The sequence below is a fragment of the Bacillus rossius genome, chromosome 1 (assembly GCF_032445375.1).
Source record: "Bacillus rossius redtenbacheri isolate Brsri chromosome 1, Brsri_v3, whole genome shotgun sequence".
In the NCBI taxonomy this organism is placed as follows: domain Eukaryota; kingdom Metazoa; phylum Arthropoda; class Insecta; order Phasmatodea; family Bacillidae; genus Bacillus; species Bacillus rossius.
In genome coordinates this window covers 256,193,394-256,217,542 of record NC_086330.1, presented here as the reverse complement: position 1 = coordinate 256,217,542, position 24,149 = coordinate 256,193,394, and positions in this window count along the sequence as shown.

Here is a 24,149-nt window from a genome sequence, read left to right as displayed (position 1 = left end):
ATATAACTTACATTGGGATATAAAAAATAACTAATTGTGTAGAAGCAAAACTGTCAACGAGTGTATTACAGATGACAGCGATATTGTAACGGCGGCCATATTGGATTATTGCGCGCCCGTAGAGTGGTAGACTCTTCTCCATCGTTTTTATAAAGTATTTTTCAGTGAGAACCCGTTGACAGAAATTCTATTACAATTAGTTCTAGGTTAAATGCTATTTTGCCTGGACTATAAAGCCTCTTTTTCAGTAACGGTGTAGTTTATTTCCACGGCATTCATTGTTCTGCTGGCCATGGCTACTGTTTTCTCGGTACCTCTGTAATCACATTGCGCTAACTTGACGCCTAATGCGTAAACCGATGCGTCAGTGTACAACATAAATGTTCGTCCTTGCACTGGATGATGTATCATGTGTTCCTCTAAAAATATTGATTTCAATGCTTCAAATGCTCTTTGTTCAATTTCTGACCAGTACCAAAATTTTCCTTTTTTTAGTAACTGGAATAAGGGTAATGCCATGCGAGCTCTCTGATCAGAATAATTTCTGTAGAACCCAATTACTCCCAGAAAAGATCGAAGTTGTTTAACATTTCGTGGAGTAGGAAAAAGGGTTATAGCATTCAACTTGTCTGGAGCTGTTCTTATGCCTGACGGGGTAAGAATGTGGCCTAGAAATGGTAGTTCATCTCTACAAAACTTTGACTTCTTCAGTTTCACTGTCATTCCTGCTAGGCCTAATTTTGAAATAACTAAGTCTAGATGTCGTATATATTCCTCAAATGTGTTGGACATAACAAGGATGTCCTCAACATATGCTCGAACAAAATGGCTATAATCGGGTCCTAATGTTGCATCTAGGCAGCGCGTAAATTCAGCGCCTGCGTTGCAAAGTCCAAAAGGCATCATCTGGAAAACATATTGCTGGTTATTAAATAAAAATGCTGTATACTGTTGTGAATCTTTTCTTAAAGGTAACTACCAATATCCATCTGATAAGTCCATGGTAGTTAAATACTTAAATACTTTGGTATAACCTTAGAATGTCACTAGTATTTCTAGGGCTTTCACAATCTCTAGCAGTAATTTTATTTATTTCATGTGCATCCAGACACAAACGTACACTACCGTTTTTTTCTGACACACCATTGGATTAGCATAAGGACTCGACTCTCGTTTAACTACGTGCCACTCCAACATTAATTTCAAGTATTCTTCCGCTTCAGCTAATTACTTGGCTGGAATAGGGTATGACTTTCTATGAAACGGCTCGCCAGGTGTAATAATAATTTTAGCTTCATATAGAGTGTTACGACCTGGTTTGTCGGAAAATACTACTCGATGATTCATAAATAATTGAAGCAATTCATGTCATTGTTTGTCTTAAATAGTATTAATTACTGTAACAGTAGACTCAAGATCTTCAACAGTTTCAATCAGCGAATCTTGACTTGAAAAACTAAAAACATGACTCTTTTGCAAGCTCTGTTGTAGCAAATTAATAAATTGTCTGATATTTGCCATTTCACAGCGGTATTAGGTGTAATACTATCGTTGGCCGTGACTAGCCAACCTCCATAGTCTAAAATTATGCTATAAGTACCTAGTGAGAAACTCTGTTCCTAGTATAACAGGTTTTGAAAGTCCTTTAACTACAAGTACTGACGACAGTCGTCGTGCCCTCCTAGATGTAGAGACCATACCTGTCCACCGACGTGGGCCTAAGGGAGGTATGTTCCCCTAGTGCACCGTCAGTGAAGTGTTTACGATCAGGGACGCACCCGCGTGCGCCCTATCACGTCCGTAGACATTAATGTGTTTGTAAATATTTATACTTTTTACCTGGGAATTGTAGTGTCATGCACATTTTAATTAATCACGAGCATCCCCATTGTATATAATTTGTAACTTAACAGAACTCTCAAGTCCTAAATTGTATCTAAGATTGTACAAATACTTAACTTGACATTTAATTCTTAACTAATTAATTAATTTATGTTTACATTTTGTTATTTACCGTTCAATTACTTGTAGTGTCATTTCTTAAATAATTATGTTATTTCTTTCGAGTGCTATGCTTAGTAATGTAAACCGCAACCTGGCCTACCGCGAGTCGAGTCTCTCCCACGCCGGCCTATTTCCCCTTCCCCTCCTCCGCGGCCCGCGAGCTCCGGCGCGCGGACGGGAAGAGGAGGTAGTGGCTAGCAAGACTCGGAGCCGAGCAGACATGCGCTCGCTCCGCTCCGCTCGAGACGCGTGTAGCACGGCATCGTTGTTCGCTATCAGTAGAATTCGTTACGGCTGCCTCCGCAGTTGTGTCGAGCCGTGTCAGAAATACTTCGCACTGCTGAACTTTTTTAGCCAGTATGTTCCGTCACAGAAATATCTCCGCAGACGTATCAGGCCGCATGTGCACTACTTTGCACATTTGAACTTTCGTAACCAGTACGTTTCGTCACGGGACTGCCTTCGCAGTCACATCGAGTCGCGTTTGGTTATCAAGAGTGTATTTCCGGGAGTCCGGGTCGCAGCGAGGGAGAACACTCGTCCTGCAACGTACCGGCCAGGCTGCGACAGGGCTTTTAACGGAATAAAGGAGCTCGTGAAAACGGACAGCAACACCTTGCTACCATCTACGTTTCCTTCTACCTACGTAAATTTCCCTCCTGGTACCATGTTCCACGGTCCCGGCCACGTTGGCCTGAACTCCACCCTCTCTCCAACTGGAGCTACGCGGGCAAATCAGGGCGAGTCTCAGGACAATTCGCAGCAGGGACTTAGGGACCTCAGGCCGAGGGACGTCAGTACATGTGCATATTTAGTTTTTCCGAGGCCGTCAATAGTTATTAATACTTGTTTGTTTCCGACTGAACTCAATAGTGACATAGCTCCAAGTATTTTTACCATCGGTACAGGCATCATAGGTAACTTATATCCGGACTGCAGCAAGTCGTTGTATAGGTTCTCGCTGATACAGCTAATCTCCGCCCTGCTATCTAATAATAAATGTGTTAGTATTCCGCATATGCGTAAATGAAACTCGGGACAATATGCTTCTTGGCTTTCATTAATTGTCTCTTTAACTTCGGTCAAAAATTCGCGTTCATTGTCTGATATTTGTATGTTATACACTTTGACACCGCCGTCGGTGCTCCCTCTGAGAGCACAGGCCGTTATGTGTCCTCAACACCTGAATTAGAGCATGTATAACGGACACACTCACGCATGCCGAGCAGCTTAGGAAGTGCAGTGCATCGAACGGCGTGACGCTAGTCACGGCCGGCTGTGTTATGCAAAGCGCCCGGCCGGGTGTGGCAATGCGCAACTGAGATATAGTGCACATGCATTTATAATTAAAACAAGTAACTAAAACCTTTTATGTATTGAATAGTCTTAAATAATTATTTAATGTTAATGTAAATGTTTTGATATCACAAAACTGGCCGTCAACATCTTCCGCACTCCGTAGCTTCCCACGGAATTTCTTCCCCTCCCTGGCCGGGTTGCCAGGGAGAATCGTCAGTAGCCTTCCAGCACTCATCAGGGCCGGCAATTCCGAGCACGTGGAGCCCTCACCTCTCGCGCCAAAACCAGCATGTAGCTTCAATAGGTAATATTTACAAATCCATGTTCTTCCGCTCCACCGCCAAACCTAAATCGACCGTATGATGTGTCGTACGGTTTTTTACTAAATGTGTGTGACTCGCCCAAGAGTCGTTTAGTGTAATATGTATTTCTATTGTTTTGGGCAGCCTGCCGAGGCGCCAGCACTTCACGCCTTAATAACTCCGACAGGAGAATTGAACATTGCCCACGCGGGGCGGCATTGTGCCTAAAGCGAACATTGACTCTCTAACGCATCAGTCCCTGGGACGTGCCACTGCCGCGAGTGAGTTCCACGTCAGGTATCACCGCGTCCGCACCCAGCTTAACGTGGCCCCACGCCACCACGAGGACGAACCCTCGATGTTAGTATTAGTTTCCGCCATCAACCTGGCGTAGTGTATAATTTCAGTGTTTTGTCTAAGCCATTTATTAAGTGACTAGTAAGCTATCCTAATATCTCACCGTCCGGACTACCACTCTCCTTAACAGCTAAATTCGCCACGTGCCTTCATCGTCACCACTATTAATCTCAGGTTAGCCCGCGACCCTCGGTGGGGTAGTCCTCAGGAATTCCACTAGACGTGAATCAGTACCGCCAATCGAGGGCCATGTGTGCGGAGATGAGAAGGTAGACGGTGATGCTGCCAGTTACGTGAAGATGTACTGTACCAGGTGAAGTACAGTATCGTGTGATGTAGCAATAAAACCAGTTATGTTTACGTGTGTTTTTTAATAATTACAGCGTCCTGGGTGGCCTAAACCACCCGGTTGTGTCCTTGGTAGACACGTCCCTGCCTGCAGCCACGAGGCGAAGAACCCCACCCTCGAGTCAAAAGCCTTGTTCACATAATTTAAATATAGTAATTTTAAGACAGGCAGTGGGGACGGCATCAACATGTTTCAGTGTGGAATTTATGTTCGCCCCTTTTTCATTACTAGTGATCGGTAATGTCCCGGAAATTAGGCATTTCGTCACCTTTTTTAATTTTTCTATAATTTTAAAATTTTTTGGGATTTCTTATTTTTTTAATTTATCTAGTTGTTAATGGGGGTGATTTACTTTTTGTTAGGCCGGTGTACGCCACGTATTTAAACTTTGTGCCAGTGGACCGAAGCCCCTTCCCAGGGGGCCAATCTGATATTTTGCTGTCTAATGTGGACACGGTCAGCCCGGTTGAAATTTCCCTCGCCTGCAGTCACGTCCCGAGTTTGTAATTTTAATTCCCTGCATGACCAAAATCGCATAGAGCAGCTTCTGGCCTCCGAGCTGCTTCTTCTTAGAGGGCTGTTGAGAATAGCAAGTCTCGTCACGAAGCAGTCTTCAGTGGACCGACGTTCTCAAGCTAGTGGCATTTCCTGTCCCCCCCCCTTCCTCTCTCTCCGCCCCACTTTAGTTCTGAGAAATCAAGCTAGGAGCAGTGACCTGACGGGATGATGGCCTAATTAAAGGACCTTCTCCCTGGTCCGACAGAGATGTCCCCGACATCTAGCGGAGGAAAAAGTAACCGCGGGCCTGGTCGCCAGCGTTTAGAGCTCACCTTCATGACACCTGGTGGCAAGTCAGCTCACCGCCTCAGTTAGTTCCCCTTTACGCCGCTAGAGAGCAGCGCCGCAGCGCCTTTAAGCCCTATGCTTCCTTCTCGCGGCCTGTAGAAGTCGATTCTTTGTAGCTTCCTGTTGCCACCGGTAGAGAGCGCGCATGTCGTGTTGTTGTCACGCCCGCCTCGGGCACCTCCGCATGTTTTCGGCCCTGAGCCGAACCTGCCCCCCCCTTTTTCCCTTAGGGCTGAGCGCCCGATTTAATTAGAAGCTTTGACCGCCATCGCGGCACATAGTTATCCGACCTCGGCTACTGACCACGTCTTCTCGGCGTCCTCTGTGCTAAGAGGCTTTTCGCGGCAACGGCGAATTCGTGCGCACAAGAATGTAGTCAGCTTGCTTTAGGGATGTGATCCCAGTGGTACAGTAGCCAGTGAGATGTAGTATTTAGAAGTCATGTTTAGTTAAATTTTAATATTTTTTTACCTTCCTAAAAATTTTGGTTTCTTCCGTGTCATCCGCGAATTCTCGGTACTCACCATGCTGATGTCGGCGCGAGACACCTCGCGAGCCCTGATTTCACACCCTGTTTGGTGAGTAATCCTTTTTCCCCCCCCCCCCCCCCAAATTCCCAGTGTTGGCCTTTCGCGCCAACTGTGTATGACTGTCTGGACGCAGGTCTAATTCGTTTTGAATTTGACGTGTGTTTCAGACAGGGTCAAAGTTTCCGGGGAGAGAAATTGCTCCCCGCATGATCTTCGGGACCTGCTGCTGATTTCCCCCTTTAGAAGAGTTTTCCTCTCGGTCCAACGTCACCCTGGGAAGACCCGGGTGATATAAGCTATATATATATATTCCACTTGAATCGAATCAACTAAATTCACTAACAAGATACCAGCGAGCAGGGCTTTAAGAAAGTAATCTTCAGGGACATGTAAAGTCAAGGAAACTCATGTATATGTAATCGTTGGGAGAATCAAATTTGGTGCAATTTTTAAAATTTTTGTTTATGTAATCATTTATTTGTTAAGGTGTAATATGTATTGTTTTAAATAATTCCGGGGCGCCCCCTTAAATTTGTTACTTACTAAGATCTTTATTGTCATGTTGAAATAATGCGAAAACAAAATCTCTTAATAATAAACCAGGAAAACCTATAGACCAAGCTACCGATGTAGTGTATTTATTTATCAAATACCTTTTTCATTTTATCGAGCCACGAACTCCCCAAGTTACTAGTGTGCAGGGAGTGTAAATTTTGTCTTGTGCACCACCTCGTGCCCCCTCTGGTAACTAACTTTAATTTTCTTTGTATTTTGCCCAGCAGTTTCCAAGGACTTTTTATTAAAACAAAATAATTCTATTTTGAGGCACGAGTGGCGTTACAGTAAGCAGGGACTGTCACTACCGATCTCAGCTAGTTTAACATATTCGTGCGTACTACATCTTCAAGGTGTAGCCCACGTTGAGTATTATTCCTGGGTGATAATGCTGTTGCCCGAGAATTTTAGTAATATGTGTTAGCAGAAATCGGTTCTCGTCGTGGAAAATATGTAGTGGATTGCGGCGCTGTTAATATTTATTTATCACCTGCGCTGGTACATGTTATTGGTATAATGTTACCCCCAGATGTATACACTTGAGTATTAACTTTAGGTACTTGCCTACATTGATATATATGAATTGCATTCATATCTGAACTGTTGTCAGAATGTTTTGGCTATCGATTTTCATTTCACACCTCATAGAATCTTTGTGATGGTTTTTCGTTTGCAAATGATTGCTGAATTTCCCTGTGTGGTGACGAAATATTTTCGTTCTGCTGCGATTCCGCTTATGGGTAGTGTTGGTAATATTCATCATGATTTCTCGACCGCATGAATTGATTACTCTTATGTTCGTCACAGCATCTGTTATCAGTGTTACGATGTTTCCATGAATAACCTGCATTTCCTCCTTCTAAGTAATTTGAATGCCATTCTCTTTGTTGTGAATTTCGGTTGTTATTATCGTACCAGTGATTTTTGTACTTCTTTGTTTTATTACCTCGCCATATAAAATCATTGACACGGGGTGTATTCCGTGTGTGAATTTCGTGGTTATTGCCATTTTTATGTTGATTCCACGGCTGGTATAATGGTGTAGTCTTAGGGTTGTTTGACCTATCCTGGTCCTCACGAACATTCGTATTAAATCTACTTCGCCGAGCCAATCGATCATATGTGATTAGTTGCTCATGGAAATCAGAGATATTTTCAAAGTTATATCCTGACATATTCAATTGGTATCGCAACGGTAATTGCCCAAGTATCATAGCAATAAATTCACTGTCACACATTTCGACATCTAAATATCTAGATCGTTCAAACATTTCACTCAAATGTGACTCCAGTGATCTATTTTTTCTAGGGTCACATTTCTCTCCATGCAGTGTGGCACACAAATTTCCCTGAATTTTAGAATTCCATTACTGCTGCAAGAATAGTTGTTTAAACTGTTCGTATGAATTGATGGTGTGTTGATGCATCTCACACCAATAGTATGCGGTGCTTTATAACTACTGCTCACACATTTCAAATTTTCGCTATCAGTTAAATTGAATCGCGAAACATACTCTTCGAATGATTTTAAGAACTTTCGTGGATTTTCACTTATCTTGGCTGCGAATACAGGTTTTTCCTCAGCCCAGTGTCGTGCAGGATGATTTAATGCTGTAGTAGAATCAATTATAATAATCTGTTGTCCCTCTGTAGTATATAGTGTTCTACATCGTGCATCGTTGCTCGAATTCTCCGTCTGTATTGGGATTGTTGTGTTATTAATACACGACTCTACCCGAATCGATGTATTAGAGTTAGTAATGGGTACATTTGTTGTTTGTGTCGTAATATTATGTACTCGATTTTCTAAACCGTCTATTTTCTGGTTCACCGTACTAAATTCGTCAGACGTAATTACTTTGTGTAGGTGTGATTCAGTAGCCATTTTCATGATTCTCGTTTCAATCTCTCTTGTATGTTGTGTGATTGTTTCTTGTGTAGTGTTCTTAGCAACATCATGACAACTAGTTTAAGTAACTGCAAGTTTTTGTTGAATATCTGCTATTTGTTCATCTACACTCTTGAATTTTACTCTAACCAATTCACTGACATTTCGTATTTCTGTGTCTGTTTCATGCATCTAAGTATTGAACTGATGTATTACATCTGTAAGCCTGTAGTTTACCTGATCAATACATTCTGATAATCTTTCTGCTAACTGTTCAGCGTGTTCCCTGTTTTCACACAAGGTTAATAGAGAGAGGTTGCCTCGATCGCTTGCGCATCGTTCTGCGCATCGCGTCACTTGCAGCCCCGGCTCGGCTTGCCAGCCCGTCCGCTCCTATCAGTTACTTAGTTTACAAGCACATCTGCTCGTAATAACGAGTCAAACTACAGCGTAATGCAGGGAGAGATATTGTTGTGAGGAGATTAATTGAGAGTGCGTGTGTTATAAAATGTTAGTGTTGCTTATAACATAAGTGCATAGGTGCTTCGTTAATTATAACTAGCAGGCAAAATGTTAAGAACACGAATTTAAAGTGAATTTGTTTTGGTAGGCTAAACGCTGTTAAAAAGTTGTATTTAAACATTACAATGCCAGGTACGCGGTGTACAGTGGCTGTGTGTACAAATAGTTTGGTAAAAACAAAATCTTTACCTCAAACAAATCATATAAAATATCATCGATTCCCACGTGATGATCATCTGTTGAAAGTGTGGGTTCAGAAATGCTGACGTGATGGTGAGTGGAATCCAAAAACAACTTACATATGTTCAGAGCACTTTACAGATGATGATTACAAGCGCGACTTGAAAGCTGAGATGTTAAATACATACGCTAAAAGAAGTCTTAAACCAAATGCTGTACCTTCATTAAAACTTCGAATTACACCACCTGTAGAAACATTGGAAAGTCGTGTGCGCCGAGAAGACCGAGTTAAATGCAGGGAAAACAAAAAAAAAAATGTTATGTAAATTAATCGTAGATTCAAATGAAAATGTGAGGAAGAAACATGTTCTTGTAGTCAGTTAAAGCATTCAAAGTCTTGTTCTAACAATGACTCGGTTGAAATGCTTTGGAAGGAATTCCAAATTATTAAAGAAAATTTGTTTCTTGCCGAAAGAAAGTCAGTTTTCAATTTGGAAGTCATGAAAAAACTCAAAAAAGAAAACGTAAATCTTAAAAACAAACAAAAAACCGTTCTTCGTTAGAGTTCCGCATGCGGAATATTCTTTCAAGTGTTTTTTTTTCTTCAAAAAATCAAATTAACTTATTACTTTCGTTGAAAAAAAGAGTAAACTGGACCAATGAGGAAAAATATCTCGCTTTCACTTTGCGTTATTTCAGTAAGCGATGTTATTTATTTTTAAAACAGAAACTTAACTTCCCATTGCCTAGACTTTCAACTTATCAACGATGGGCATCTTCATTTGACACGAGAAAAGGTATCCTAGTAAACATGTTCGAATTTTTGAATGTAGCACGTTCTTCGTTGCTAGACTTCGAACGCATTGTTGTTCTTTGAAGAAATAAAAGTGAAGAAAACGCTCGAGTATGATGCAAAAGAGGATGAAACGATTACACGAAAAACTGCTGTATTCATGTTAGAAATTTATTTTTAAATCAGTTTATTTATATTGCAAACATTCCCAAAACGTTTTAATGAGCTATGGCTACTTTTATTAAACACTAATAAATTGATATGCAATTATTTTAAATATTATAATGTTACTGAGAAATAAATACAAATAAACCATTTTGTTTACTAGTTACATGTTACTTATATTAATTTTTAAAAATTCATGGATACATCATTGATATTTTGAAAATTTTTACTGTCACTGAAAAAATATGTTGAAATAATAATTCATCCTTGTTTTCAGTCACATGTTGTCATTTGAAAAGCAGATCAAAACGATTATAATTAACAGTAATCTACAAAGCATAAATGAAATACTATAAGTATTGTGTATCAGACATGTGAAACGAGCCGAGCTGATAAGAGAAAGCCGTCAGTCAGCGGGTGCAGTATTACGGCTGGGAACGCCGGGGCTGCAGATGACGTCAGAGCGGAGTGTCGGGCTGTCTACATTGTTCTTATGGGATCGAGACAACCTCTCTCTACTAACCTTGGTTTTCACATGTGTTTTCGCGTGATAGTTGTTCCCTGTTTTCACGTGCAAGCTGTTCGGTTTTGCGATAAAGTTGTTTGCTTTGGTCTCGGAACATTCGTTGTAACATTTGTTCCAAACCATGACTTAGAAGTGTGTTATTATCAGAATACTCTGTGTTATATGTGGCGTTAGCAGTATTCCTATTCTCTATGGAAATAGAACGTTCGGTTTGTATGTCGCTACTAACCTGAATATTAACTGCTGCGGTTTCCTCCTGCGGACCAGCTGTGCTAGCAGTTTCAGAGTTCTGTTCCCCACCTTCCCCTCCATTGATTTACTGTCTTAGGAAGTAGGTAGCAGTCTCGTCGTTTTCTGACATGGTTATTTTGTCTGACTCTGATTGTAGGTTGTTAAACAGTAATTCCTCGACTCCACTTTGTGTAGTGTGATTTATTCAGACCTATGTTAAGTAGTCGGATATGTTCGGCCCCACGTTGGGTAGACAAATATCTTCGTGACCACCTAGCCCAGTTATTGGCAGACCAACAAAGATAGTAATTTGGTTACTACCAAATTTGAGAAACTCTAAAGAACATAATGATCTCTCAGTATATGTTTATAATTAATGGTGGTGAATCAATAACAATCAGTAACACTTTACATTAAGGTTATCCACTGTGTTATTAACACACAAAAATTATACTTTATCATTAATCTTAATTTTTATTCCAATTCAAAGAATAACACAAACGATTCTCTGTTGTAATATTACTAGTTGTATTAATGAAAATGAAATTGTTTTCACATTATAATCTGAATTTTTACACGAATAACTATATTCAGTAGAATGGTTTAAAAGATTAATATTGCACAACCTGTGTAATAGGACACCTCTTCAAATAAAAATTTAATATTTATATTGTAATAATATCTTGGAACTTGATATTACAAATCTTGTTATATTCAAATTAACAAAGATTTAACTTATTTTAGCTCAATCGGGACTCTTCAATTAGTACCTCAGGTTATATGGGTGTAAGTAGGTGAATCAGAAATAATATTGATAAACTGCTATCGGGTTATGTACTGCTACTAATTAGAAACTTGTGGAGTTGGAAAGATGTAAGTAACAAGTCCTCGTAGTTCATAGTTACCTCAGAATATGCCGCAAGTTAAGGACAATACAACCTTAAGATAGGGTATTTCAACTATGCCGTGAACTGCGCATCTCAGCGACTACATTCGTATTGATGTAGTGATGTCCTAGTTCTCGTTCTTCACGATTATGGCTCCACAGGAACAGCGGCCCTCAGTGTATACGGCTTGGTGTTTAACAGGTTCCGATGTGGACAGCGATTGGGTGTACGACTATGTAGTTCTTGACTATCTTCGATGACGACTATGTAGCTGTTGACTATCTTTGAAGACGATTATGTAGTTCTTTATGAATATTGGCAGCGATAAACAATAAGTTTTATATAAATTTTACAGTCGTATATCTCAAAATCTCAGTCAAGTCTGCCGCTTATCATTCCCTTTTTTGCTCACTGTTCGAATTCCCCATTCCTAATAAAAACCCTCCATCGACCTTGTAATTCAAAAGCAAGAATAGAGGAAGTAGGCAAATAAGTATTTAAAATCCAAATATATCGTTGTTAAAATTTACTATCAAGTATAATGAAAGAAAAAGAAGAAAGTTCCCCAAAACACAATTTGTGGCAATACTTCACAAATAAATATATACAAATTTTGAAATTAAATAAAATTATCAATTACTATAAACTACTGGTTGGTATATAAATTGAATGGGGGAATGAGATTGAAGGTTGCATTGCTGCGGCAAATAAATACCGCGCGGAGTTTCATATGTCCTCGCAGGGTGGTAAATTTTGTAATGTTGTGTCATCTTCGGTGCGGAATGGCATAAGTGAGTCATGGACAGCCTAAGTTTCAGCCCCATAGATCGACATGTTCGGTTTTTTTTTTTAATCTGTACGTTCAAAACAAACATTGCAATATTGATCAAAAAATTGTTGACTAATGTTATTTTATATTTTTTTAAGAGTAAAACACATGTACACAAATATTTCCTTGTTACTAATTATGAGAATTTCAGGTAAGTTATTGAACTATTTCTGTTTGATTTGTTAGTAGTGATGGGCAGAACGGTTCTTTTGACCGAACCGGTACTTTCGGATCAGTTCCGTGAAAGATTCGTTCATCTCGGTCATTTCGTTCTTTTCTGTGAATAGGATCTGGCTCTTTTATCAGGTGTCGTAACTCGTTCATTCTTTAGAGTATTGGCTACGTGTTTGCTTCCAGCCTCCCCTCGTTATCGCGTGACCCGATAACGAGAGGAGGCTGGATCGCGTGGGTGGTTATCTTTATCTACTCTGCATGGGTAAATGAAATTTCAAACGTCTAGTTGTATACTGACTGTTATAAAATTATTGACTGTTGATCGCTGCAAATGCTTCATGCAGTGATTCTATATAATACGGGAGCATTAAATCTAAGAATGTTAGGTACGAAAGTGATCTTTCTTAACTTTAATTTGTAATCGCACTATTATAGCTAGTACTTGAACATTGCTTTTCGTAGCCAGTGAATCACAGTTGCGTATATGAAACAAGATTATTTATATTGTATTACTTTTTAAGTTACAAATATTAATATACAGGCTATTTACACTCTAGAGAGAGTAAAGTGTTTACATGTAGACCAACACATTTAGAGAAAAAAAGACAAAAATTGAATACTACTACTGCGATTCAGTATGAAGAGAGAAAAATGAAGTAGGTACATTAATTAACACCTAAATGGTAAGTGTGAACATTTGTAGTTACTTTCCCTGTTATTTTTAATTCATGTTTTTTTTCCCCCCAAATTTGTGTATGTGAATGTGAAAACGCAATTTTAAACCACTACTTAACAGTTGACATTTTCAGGTATAGATACTTTTCATGTTACCCTATTTTATTTGATCAGTTATCGTTTGCTCTTATGAACATGCTCACGCTGTGATTACTAATTCTTCAGACTCCTGACGTCATGAATCATTTCACGAACGAATCAGACCGGGCGCGTGGCCGGTTCTCTCGTTCTCTCCCCGTTTTCGTTCTTCCGAATCTTTCAAGGTACCGGCTCTCAAAGAGCCGGTTGGTTCTCTCGTTCTCTCCGCATTTTCGTTCTACCGAATCTTTCAAGGTACCGGCTCTCAAAGAGCCGGTTCTTTACATCGCGAACGAATCGCAAGATTTCGTTCTCTCAAAGATTCGTTCTTTTTGAACGAATCGTTAACGAACGACCCATCACTATTTGTTAGGAGATTAGTTTTGTCCGTTTACAAGTTAACATTGCTTGTGTTATTCTTGGCAAGTAATCATTTCTTATATAAATTTTTGTACACTATAGGCTTATCTTTTTAAATTTTAGGTAGCGAGTGGAGATTTCATCTTATGTTCATGAGCGCACAACGTATAAAATCATAAGAAATGTTTTCCGGTGGTGTGTAGCAGTTAACCGCATTTAAGTAAAAATATTTTAAAATAATTGTTACCAGAGCTGAATTAGATTGAGGTGAGTGCACTTAATATAATTTGGGGTACGTATTGCAGGAAAAATTATAAATTCCTAAAGTGTTTTTTACTTCCTGACATGTTTAAAATTATTATTCTCTATGAGGGTTGTTTGATACTGCAAGTAGTTTATCATGTTTAACATGTGGATAGGTTAGGATTATTTATTACAAATCTGGGTAAATATGTATTGTACGGATTAGCGCCAAAAAAAATCGTACAAATATGAAATAACTTTCATTATATGCTATCTTACGTCCTCTTTTCAGAACCGCCTGCGGAGATAAAAAATTCCAATTACTTTAGGAGATATCGAATTTTTTAATCTTCATTTTTTGGCGATTTTTTAAAAAAAAATTTTTAAAAATCCGAAAATACCTTTATTCTGTGCTCTTAAACTTCCTCTTTTCATTAAACCCGGCTGAGATAAGAAATTCCAAATACTTTTGGAGATATCGAATTTTTTAATTTTCATCCTGTGCACTCATGCGGCGATAACGGTTGCTTGTTTACAAGTATGATTTTTTTTTTTGCGATGTTCCCGAACGGAGAAACCTAAGATGCACATAAAGTTCTGCCATTCCCGATTACACCCGAACAATTCACCTTCGGCCAACCTCGGGTTTATTTATTAATATTTATTTCTCTGTTTATTTTAATGTAGCTATACTAACCTAACTAACCATCCAAAGGGTTTTAAAGTGTTTTAATGTAGCTAAACTATCCGACCACTTTTAATATTTCAATTCATTTTTCCTGCGCAAAAATAAATAAATCCCGTGGTTGGCCGAAGGTGAATATTCGGGTGTAATCGGGAATGGCAGAACTTTATGTGGATCTTAGGACTCTCACGCGAACGAATACATCATCTAAAAAGAAACTTACGTGAGTTTATTCTGTTCATCCTTTGTCCCGGTTTGTTAGGTCAGGTCAGCTACATTATAAATACTTTAAAACTAAACAACCAATAAAATTAATTTTATTATTTTTAATGTCCGTTCAGTTTCAAAGTATTTATAATGTAGCTGACCTGACCTAATCTACCTTTGTCCCATTTTGTTAGGTCAGGTCAGTTACATTATAAATACTTAAAACTATACAACATGTAAAATAAATTGATATTATTTTTAATTTCCATTTATTTTGAAGTATTTATAATGTAACTAACCTTACCTAATGGAAAATTTCTGTTATTTAGACATTCACGCGCACACGGCAAAATATAAAATGGCGACGGTCAAATTATTACACACGTCTGGTATAGCAAAATAAGAACGGCCATATCTCCAAAAGTATTTGGAATTTTTTATCTCCGCAGGCGGTTCTGAAAAGAGGACGTAAGATAGCATATAATGAAAGTTATTTCATATTTGTACGATTTTTTTTGGCGCTAATCCGTACAATACATATTTACCCAAATCTGTAATATTGAGATACTGCCCTTGGGTTAGCTGGATTAAAAATACAGTGAAATTTGTTAGGTTAGTAACATTATACGTACAGTGATTCTAAGTACAGTGGAATTTACATTTGGTTAGCTTGGGATACCACCAATTAAAAATTCTGTAAAATCAATTGAACGGTTGGATGTTACTAACCTAATCTAACCAACCAATATACATTTTACAGTGATTTTTTAGGTTATTATCTCACGTTGCTGCTTTTTGTATGCAAAATAAACTTTGGACACTTTTTTTTTTTAACTTTAAATATGTACCTGTATTTACTCTGAAAAAAGTTTTTTCTAAATTCAGACTGGTTTTTGAGAAATCACTGTTTATAGGTTACATTACATTACCTGTGCAGTAAAGAGCCTGTCACCATGTTGTTCTTTAATTGAGTTGCAGATCTTGTTGTTTTTCATACACAAATTGTCTATTTTTTATTTGGATATTGCAATGCAGTAACGTAAATTAACACATTAAAAAGTTATGTAACTCCTTATTGTGCATTCCAAACCCAAAGCATCAGTCCTTGAGAGCGATATTTTTCAGCAGTTTATAGGTGCAAAATTCTGATTTTTTACGTGAGACAACACACAACCTGACATATAAAATAAATTTTCATTTTGTAACAAATGATTCCTTTTATACGTCAGGTTACGTGCTATTGCAGGTAACTAATCTGCGCTTTGCGCCTCCATACTGCTATAAAAAATCCCTGTCAAGGGTTGGCGTTTTGGTTTGGATACACATTAGAGACTCGTAACTTTTTTTAAAACTATTATTTACGTTTCATTAGGTTATTGTTTTATTTCTTTATTATTCACTATTGCTTACAAGACATAATAACACGTTTCAGTTATGATCTATGAAAGGTCCGCCATTACATGAATACTGCTCGCCTTCATGTCTGCCAACTTCTAATCACAACACCATCCCCTAACGAATAATGCACTGTCACAACGTTTGACAAACTAGTCTCTCAATCTTGCGGGCAATCTGATTTCCCGACCACTCTTTGTGCGCACCGGACACCCCACAACTGTACCCTTGTTCTCACGCTCACTCACAGCAGCCTCTCCCTGCTGGCTGACGTTTTCTTTTCCTCCGCTCGACGGCTCCACAGCAGCATCTCCCTGCTGGCTGACTTTTCCTTGTCCTCCGGTCGACTGGTCTTCTCCCTGGCCCCTTGCTACTTCTTCTGGTGTAAACCCTCTGAAGTTGAAGTCTAGGCTGGACCGTCTACCATGCTTCTCCACTGGCAAAGCCGACGGTCTCAGATGTACAGAGTTTCTTCTGATCTGCCGACCCTCTTGATCCCTGACCACATACGATCTTGGTGTCCCCGCTTCTCGCACTACTTTTGCAGGTTCCCATTGTCTGTCTCTATACAGCAACACTCGGTCCTGCTGGTTGAACCCTCTTTTCATTTTCGCCCTTTTATCGTGCCACTGCTTGCTTTTATCTTGCCTGTCTTGTAACGCCTGAGTTACTTTGGTGTGTACTTGAGGTTTTAACAGTTTCTTGCTGACTGGCAACTTGGTCCGCACACACCGGCTCATGAGTAGCTGTGCTGGTGACACTCCCACTCCCGACAGGGGAGTATTTCTATACTCAAGTAGCATGATTGACAAGTCAGTTTTCAGATCCAGGCATCTTCTGAGCATGTTCTTTGCAACTTGCACCGCCCGCTCTGCTTGCCCATTAGACCTCGGGTAACCTGGGCTTGTTGTCACAACTTCAAAATCCCAACATGCTGCAAATTGCTTGTACTTGTATGAATTAAACGGCATGTTGTCAGACACGATCACTTTAGGGACACCGTGTGTTGCAAACACGGTCAACAGTGCTGTCGTTACACCCCCAACTTGTTTGTTTTCAACTAGTACCACTTCCATCCACTTGGAAAAGTAGTCCACCAAGACCAAGTAACTCTTCCCTCCAAAGTCACACAAATCAACACCAACTTTTTCAAACGGTAGCGTTGGTACCTCATGACTAATTAGTGGCTCTGCTGTGTTCCTGTTTCTGAATTTCTGACACACAAAACACCTATTAACCGTTGCTTCGATGTCCACTGACATGTTCGGCCAGTACAACAGCTGTCTGGCACGAGCTTTGGCTCTCTCGATTCCTAGGTGTCCTTCATGCAGACGGAGTAGCATTTGCGGACGCAGCGTTCCTGGTACCACTACACGGTCATTTAGAAATAGGAGACCGTTGTCGGCATGCAAGTTATGTCTCTGAACAAAATATGCTTGTGCCTGTTGACTGACTCGATTTTTATGTTCTGGCCACTCTGTTTGACAGTATTGCATCACCTCACTTAGTACTTCATCACCTGACGTTGCCTGTCTGAACTCAGCCTTTCGCTCTTCTGACATCTGAACACTGTCACACACACCGACGGTGTGAACCATCTCGTTGGTCAGCTCAGCCTCTCCATCGTCACACTCTCGTATATAAGACCGTGACAACAGATCCGCTACATGCATCAGTTTGCCCGGAATGTACTCCACTGACAGTGTGTAACGCAGCAACTTAAGTTTCATACGTTGCAGTCGTACTGAGTAGACCTCTCCCACATTTTTCTTAAATATGGGCACAAGAGGTTTGTGATCTGTGTACACAGTGACGTTACTCCCATATATGAATTGATGAAATTTTCGTGCCGCAAACACTATACTTAGCATTTCCTTCTCTACCTGTGCGTAGTTTTTCTCTGCTGGAGACAAACTCCGAGACGCATAGGCGATGGGTTGATCCCCGCACATCAAACAACACCCCAGGCCATCCTTGGACGCATCACACTGCATCGACAACGGCTTGTTGGTGTCGAACAGACCTAACACAGGAGTCGTCCTGACCAACTCTTTGACGTGCCTCCATGCTTCGTCGTGTACCGGCAGCCATTGCCACTCAACACTAGTTTTCAGTAATTCATGCAGGGGTGCAATGATGGTGGCTAGGCTAGGCAAAAATTTTCGTAGATAGCTTATGAAACCCAGTACGCGTTGAAGTTCTACCTTGTTGGTGGGTGCCTGTAGCGCGAGCACTGCCTGCACCTGTTCTGGATCTGGTTGCATACCGTTCTTGGAAAAGACATGTCCAAAATACTTCACTTCAGGTTGTTTGAACTGAATCTTGGCTTTGTTGAATTTTACATTAAGGTCCTTAGCTCTCTGTGCTACCTGCAATAATATCTTGTCATGTTCCTGCTCGTCAGCTGCTGCAATCAACAAATCATCAAAATATACTATTACCCCTGGAATGTGACCAAAGTTCTCCACATTCACACGTTGAAATATTTCTGGTGCACTGGATAAACCAAATGGGAGTCTTCTAAACCTGTAGCACCCAAATGGCGTGCTAAACGTGCAGTAACGACTTGACTGTTCATCTAGCTCAATTTGATAGAACCCGTCTTTCAGATCCAACACCGTGAAGACTGCCTTATTGCTAAGTTGACAACTTAATTCTTCCAGCGTTGGTATCATATGATATTCCCTTCTGATTGCTGTGTTTAACTCCACTGGGTCCAAACACAGCCGAAGTGACTTATCTGTCTTCTCCACGATCGTTAATTGACTGACCCACCCAGAAGGCTGATCGACCTTTGCAATGATCCCTACGTTTACCAGGACCTCCAACTTCTGCTTCAGCCTGTCTCGAAGTGCCAGAGGCACTCTTTTAGGGGGTTTCGCGACTGGCTGTATTGACTTGTCCAATGTCAAGCTGCACTTGTTAGGCATGCACCCTGTTCCTTCGAACAGACACGCGAACTCTGTTGTAAACTCGGCGTATGAGATACCCGATGCGATACCAGCTGGCTTACTGCTCACACTGTGAACCACACTGCGAGAGACGAGTCCCAACAGGACGCACCCTGGGAGTCCCAGGATTGGCATCCTGCAATCATTGTCCTTGACCACAACAAATTCCAACAACACTCGCGCACTGTGTTTCCTCTGTCCACGTGTGCAACAAAGAAATGAAACCACCCCCACTGGCTTTATTTTGTGACCACCGAATCCTTCCAGGGTTACGTTAGGTTGCTTTAGCTCAGTTGTACCGTCAACCTGCTTTACGAGAGACTGTGACAGTATATTTACTTCCGACCCCGTGTCCAACTTAAATTGTACACACTGGTCTCGCACACTCACATCCTGGACCCACTCCTTACGATACTGTTTGACACTCTCTATGATAGCACGGCATTCGCCTGATCCTACAACATGCAGCGTACTTACAAAGAAGTCCAATGGCCCACATGTCGACTCAGTTACCCTAACCTCTTGCACCTGACTAGTACATGCAACTGCAAAGTGATTGAATTTTTTACACTTGTAGCACTCTTTTCCAAATGCTGGGCACTCATTTTTCTTGTGCTCTCTTCTACACCGTCGACACCGAAAGCCTCCTTTGACCGCCTGCTGTAGCTGAGGTTGTCTCTGTTGTTTTGATGTCCTCCAAACTGCATCGACCCCCTGTTCACTCTGGGACTCCTCCTTCATTGTTTCGACATGGTGTTGCACTGGAGTAACCACCTTGCTCTGTACAACACCTGCACGCTGTTTGCCTAATTCTGCCACTCGGCATTGTTCAACTGCCTTGCCTAGGCTAAGATCAGGCTCTCTTAACAATCTTTCTTGTAGGCCTTTATTTCGAATTCCAAGCACTATGCGATCCCTAACCACACTATCTGCCTGATCTTTGAAGTCACAGCTTTTCACAAGTTTCTTTAGATCCCTCAAAAATGAGTCAAACAACTCACCCTCTTCTTGCGAACGACAGTTGAACTTAAAGCGTTCCACGACGATGTTCTTTTTCGGGTTACAGTAGGCCTCAAACGTTGCTGTTACCTTTGTAAAATCCGTCTTGTCTTCGTCCGAGAGGTCAAACGTGTTGTATAGTTCCACAGCTTCGTCTCCGATTATATTGAGCCACATGGCAACCTTGACTGCCGACGACTTCGATTCATAGCCTGTCGCCAGCATGAAAATGTCAAAACTCTGCCTGAACTTGCGATAATTTTCGCACAAATTGCCATCGAGAGCTAGACACGGTGGCGGTTTGAACGACTCCATTGTCTAACCTGCCCGACACACACGCACACAGAGACTGTTCAAACTAGTTTGTTCCACTAGCGCCACATGGCCCACCGCTGGCTAGGTAGATATTTTGAACACCTGTAGGTGATCCTACCGACTGCGCCATGTTTTATTTCTTTATTATTCACTATTGCTTACAAGACATAATAACACGTTTCAGTTATGATCTATGAAAGGTCCGCCATTACATGAATACTGCTCGCCTTCATGTCTGCCAACTTCTAATCACAACAGTTATAATATTCAAATAAAAATATATACATTCTTATATATATGGAAAACCACAGGATCTGCTATGCAATTAGAGGGGAAAATGGTAACAGCTGCTTCACTGCATAAGCTATCTAGCGTGACCTGCAAAATGTGATTTCTTGAAAACCAGTAGGAATTAAGAAAAGCTGTTTACAGTTTTAATAGAGGAAGGTTTTTAGTGTCTGAAACGGTATTTTCAAAATTTTATAATTTAATTTATGGATAAGCAGCAACAAAAGAAAATTACTTTTTTTAAATTTAGCTAACCAACCATTCACATGATTTTACAAATTTTGTATTGTTTATACTTACCTACTTTAACATTAAACTACTGTTAAACAATTTATTTCAATTTTTTAAAAATATATTTGGGAATTAGCGCAGTATAATCGAAGACGTTTACTGTATTGATGATTGATTTACTTTATTGATGCACAACGAAGTTGTATAATTATTGATGGATTGGTTAAGCAAATTCAAGCATCAAGGGTACTGATCAATGGTTTTTAACATTATATTTTCTTAATGAATCCATTGGTAAAACGTTAAAACACTGGAATGGCTAAATTTCCATCGATTGCTTATGTTTTTTTCCGCATGCTCACTTGAAAACAATTACAGGGTTATACTGTAGTTCACAGTTGCAATGCTTGGTTAGGTTAGTTACATAAGTGCTGTTAAATCATGAAAATGGTTAGGGAAAGGTAACTTCTTCATAACTACTGTAAAATGGTGTAAGCAATTATTCTTTAGGTAAGTTTACCTAGACTTTAAAAATAATTTATTTGGCGAAGTACATAGTACTAAGAATTACTATTTATCAAATTTGGTTTGTGTGGAAAAGTTGTTACTCTAGGAAATTTCTGAATCCATCTTTGTAGGAATATAAACTAATATTATTAGAAACAAAAAAAGAACAATGTGTGGTATATTTTAATTTTCTAACACCCTCTGAACTCTGCAGTTAATGCGATTACCGATAATAATTGTAAATCATTGCAATATACATCCGACACATTTTGTAGTGATTTCACAACTGTACTATGAAGTAATGCCATCAACTGCTGCAAAATAACATGCTGACATCTATTCTTGTGTAGGCATTTTGTTGATACGACTAAAATATGAACATATAGGATATATATAGAATCTTACAAATTTTGGTAACCTACCTACTAATACTCTCCCCGAAGACTTTGGTTAGATACTTAAAAAAAAAAAAAAAAATTAACTGCTTATGTGACATGCATTACGTTAAATTAATTCAACTTGTAAACATTTTGCTTGAGTCAAAGCCTAGATTTGCTTAAGCTAATAACAAGCAATTACATCACTTGAGGCCCTGAGAAACAAACTTCTAAAATTGTGTAGTTACTTGGATTGTTAAATACCTAGTTTTTCTGCAATAATGGGCACAAGAGCAATAGAATTATGTTTTTCATATAATTTTTTTTCACATAAATGAGTTTTTGTCAAAAAGTATTTGGAAAAAATATCTATTTGAAAGGACAAAGAAAAATGTTAATTGTAGTAATAAATGAGAATTTACCAAAATATTTAATGTATCAAATTTCTAACTAAAATGGTTTTGAAATTAATTTATCATTCTGGTATGCATAACTTTTTTCTTTGATACATTTATTTATCAGTTTCATTTCTCTTTAGTACAATATAAATCATTTAACTTTGATTTCTTTTTTGTTTCAGGCTTGTGGAGAACAGCTTTTTTTTATCTACTCTTTGGCTGGCCAATGTAAATAAGCAATGATTTCGTGAATGCAGCGAGAGAGTTTATTTGATGTATTTTAAAATCACTGATAATATTTATTGATGTATTTTAAAATCACTGATAATATTTGTTTTGTGGCTGGAAGATGGTAACCATGGTGACTTGTGAATTTTTATGAAGATTAATAAAAAGCAGTAAAAATTATTAATGGTTGTCAGAAGGAATTTTTTTTCCAATAATCAATCAAACATCTACACTCTACAGTAACAATTTTCCTTAACTCAAATAATATTTCAATACATATCTTATAAAGTATTTATATATGTACAATACAGACCAATTTTGAGCTAGTCTGATATCAGTATATTAGTTATTATGAACATATACTATCAGAACTACCATTTGCATATAGTGCACATACATACATAACACTAGCCAACAACCATTAAAAAAAAAACACTACTATATACACTTACATAAAAAACAAACAAATCATAGACAAGTACAGATTATGTATTCACTATTATATTCTAGAGCCAATTCCAATAAGTGTATTATCAATAAAAGAAAATATTTTTTTTTTAAATAACAATATTTCAATATGAAGGAAAATCTGTATTCTGAAGTTCTTATATATTTTTGGTATCAATCAATGTAAATTAATCAATCTTTGATAAAAAAAAAAATCCGAAAATGATTAATAAATTAAAAAAAATTATTGCCTACCAGCTCTGGGTTTTGCATGAAGGTTCAACTTCTCTGACTTCTGAGATTACAGACAAGATTTTAATTAATAATACTATTGGCTTCATTACTAGATTATCTTTCAACCTATAATTTTTTATTTGAATCAGTTCATTGAACTGAAATATTTGCAGCAATTTCTTTAAATGTTTATGAACTTGGATTATTTAAAATACAAATGTAGGTAGGCTTACTAGACCTTTAATGCCATAAGATTGTAATCACATAGGCCTAATTTCACATTTACAACTTAAGTCTTGGAGCTGATTTACATTAATATTTGTGCTAGACTTTGTAATTCTTAAAATTTTATTTTCTGCAATGTTCCAAAGAGCATTGCTCTATTTTGGAACAAAACAATTTAATCTGACAGTTTGTTACAACACTATTCTTCATAAAACAATGCACGTTAGCCTGTATAATATGAATTAGATCTAACATAAGAACTACAAACTGCACATTTGCACTTAAAATATTCATCAAACAGTTAGGGAAAGAGATTAAACATAACATGTAACTCTTAAATCGTCATACTTCATTTTAGTTATCACACTTATGCCTGTATGTGAACGGGATCAGAAATTAGCACTGCAAATGCACTTTTAACACTAATAATTAATTATATCAAACACAAATGATATCAGTAACATCATACTTCATTTTTGGTGTTACAGTAAGCTTCCATAAATGTTTCTTTTCTCAGAACATACATCAGAAAACTTTTCTTGAATTTAAAAATTACAATAAATTTTTAAATACCTAATGATTTGTTAGATAGCAAACCTTCAAAATATGATTTACTTCCAATTTTCGGATTAACGGCATTGAAGTTTTGTATTGTTTGCCATGGAAAACAATGGAAATTAATAAACAAATAAATAATTAAAAATATAAAGACACAACTGAATCAGCTGTAGTTGAACATACAGAAGCAGCGAGGAGAATAAAAATATAATATGTTATTATGTTCACTAAAGGTATGCAATGGATGGAGG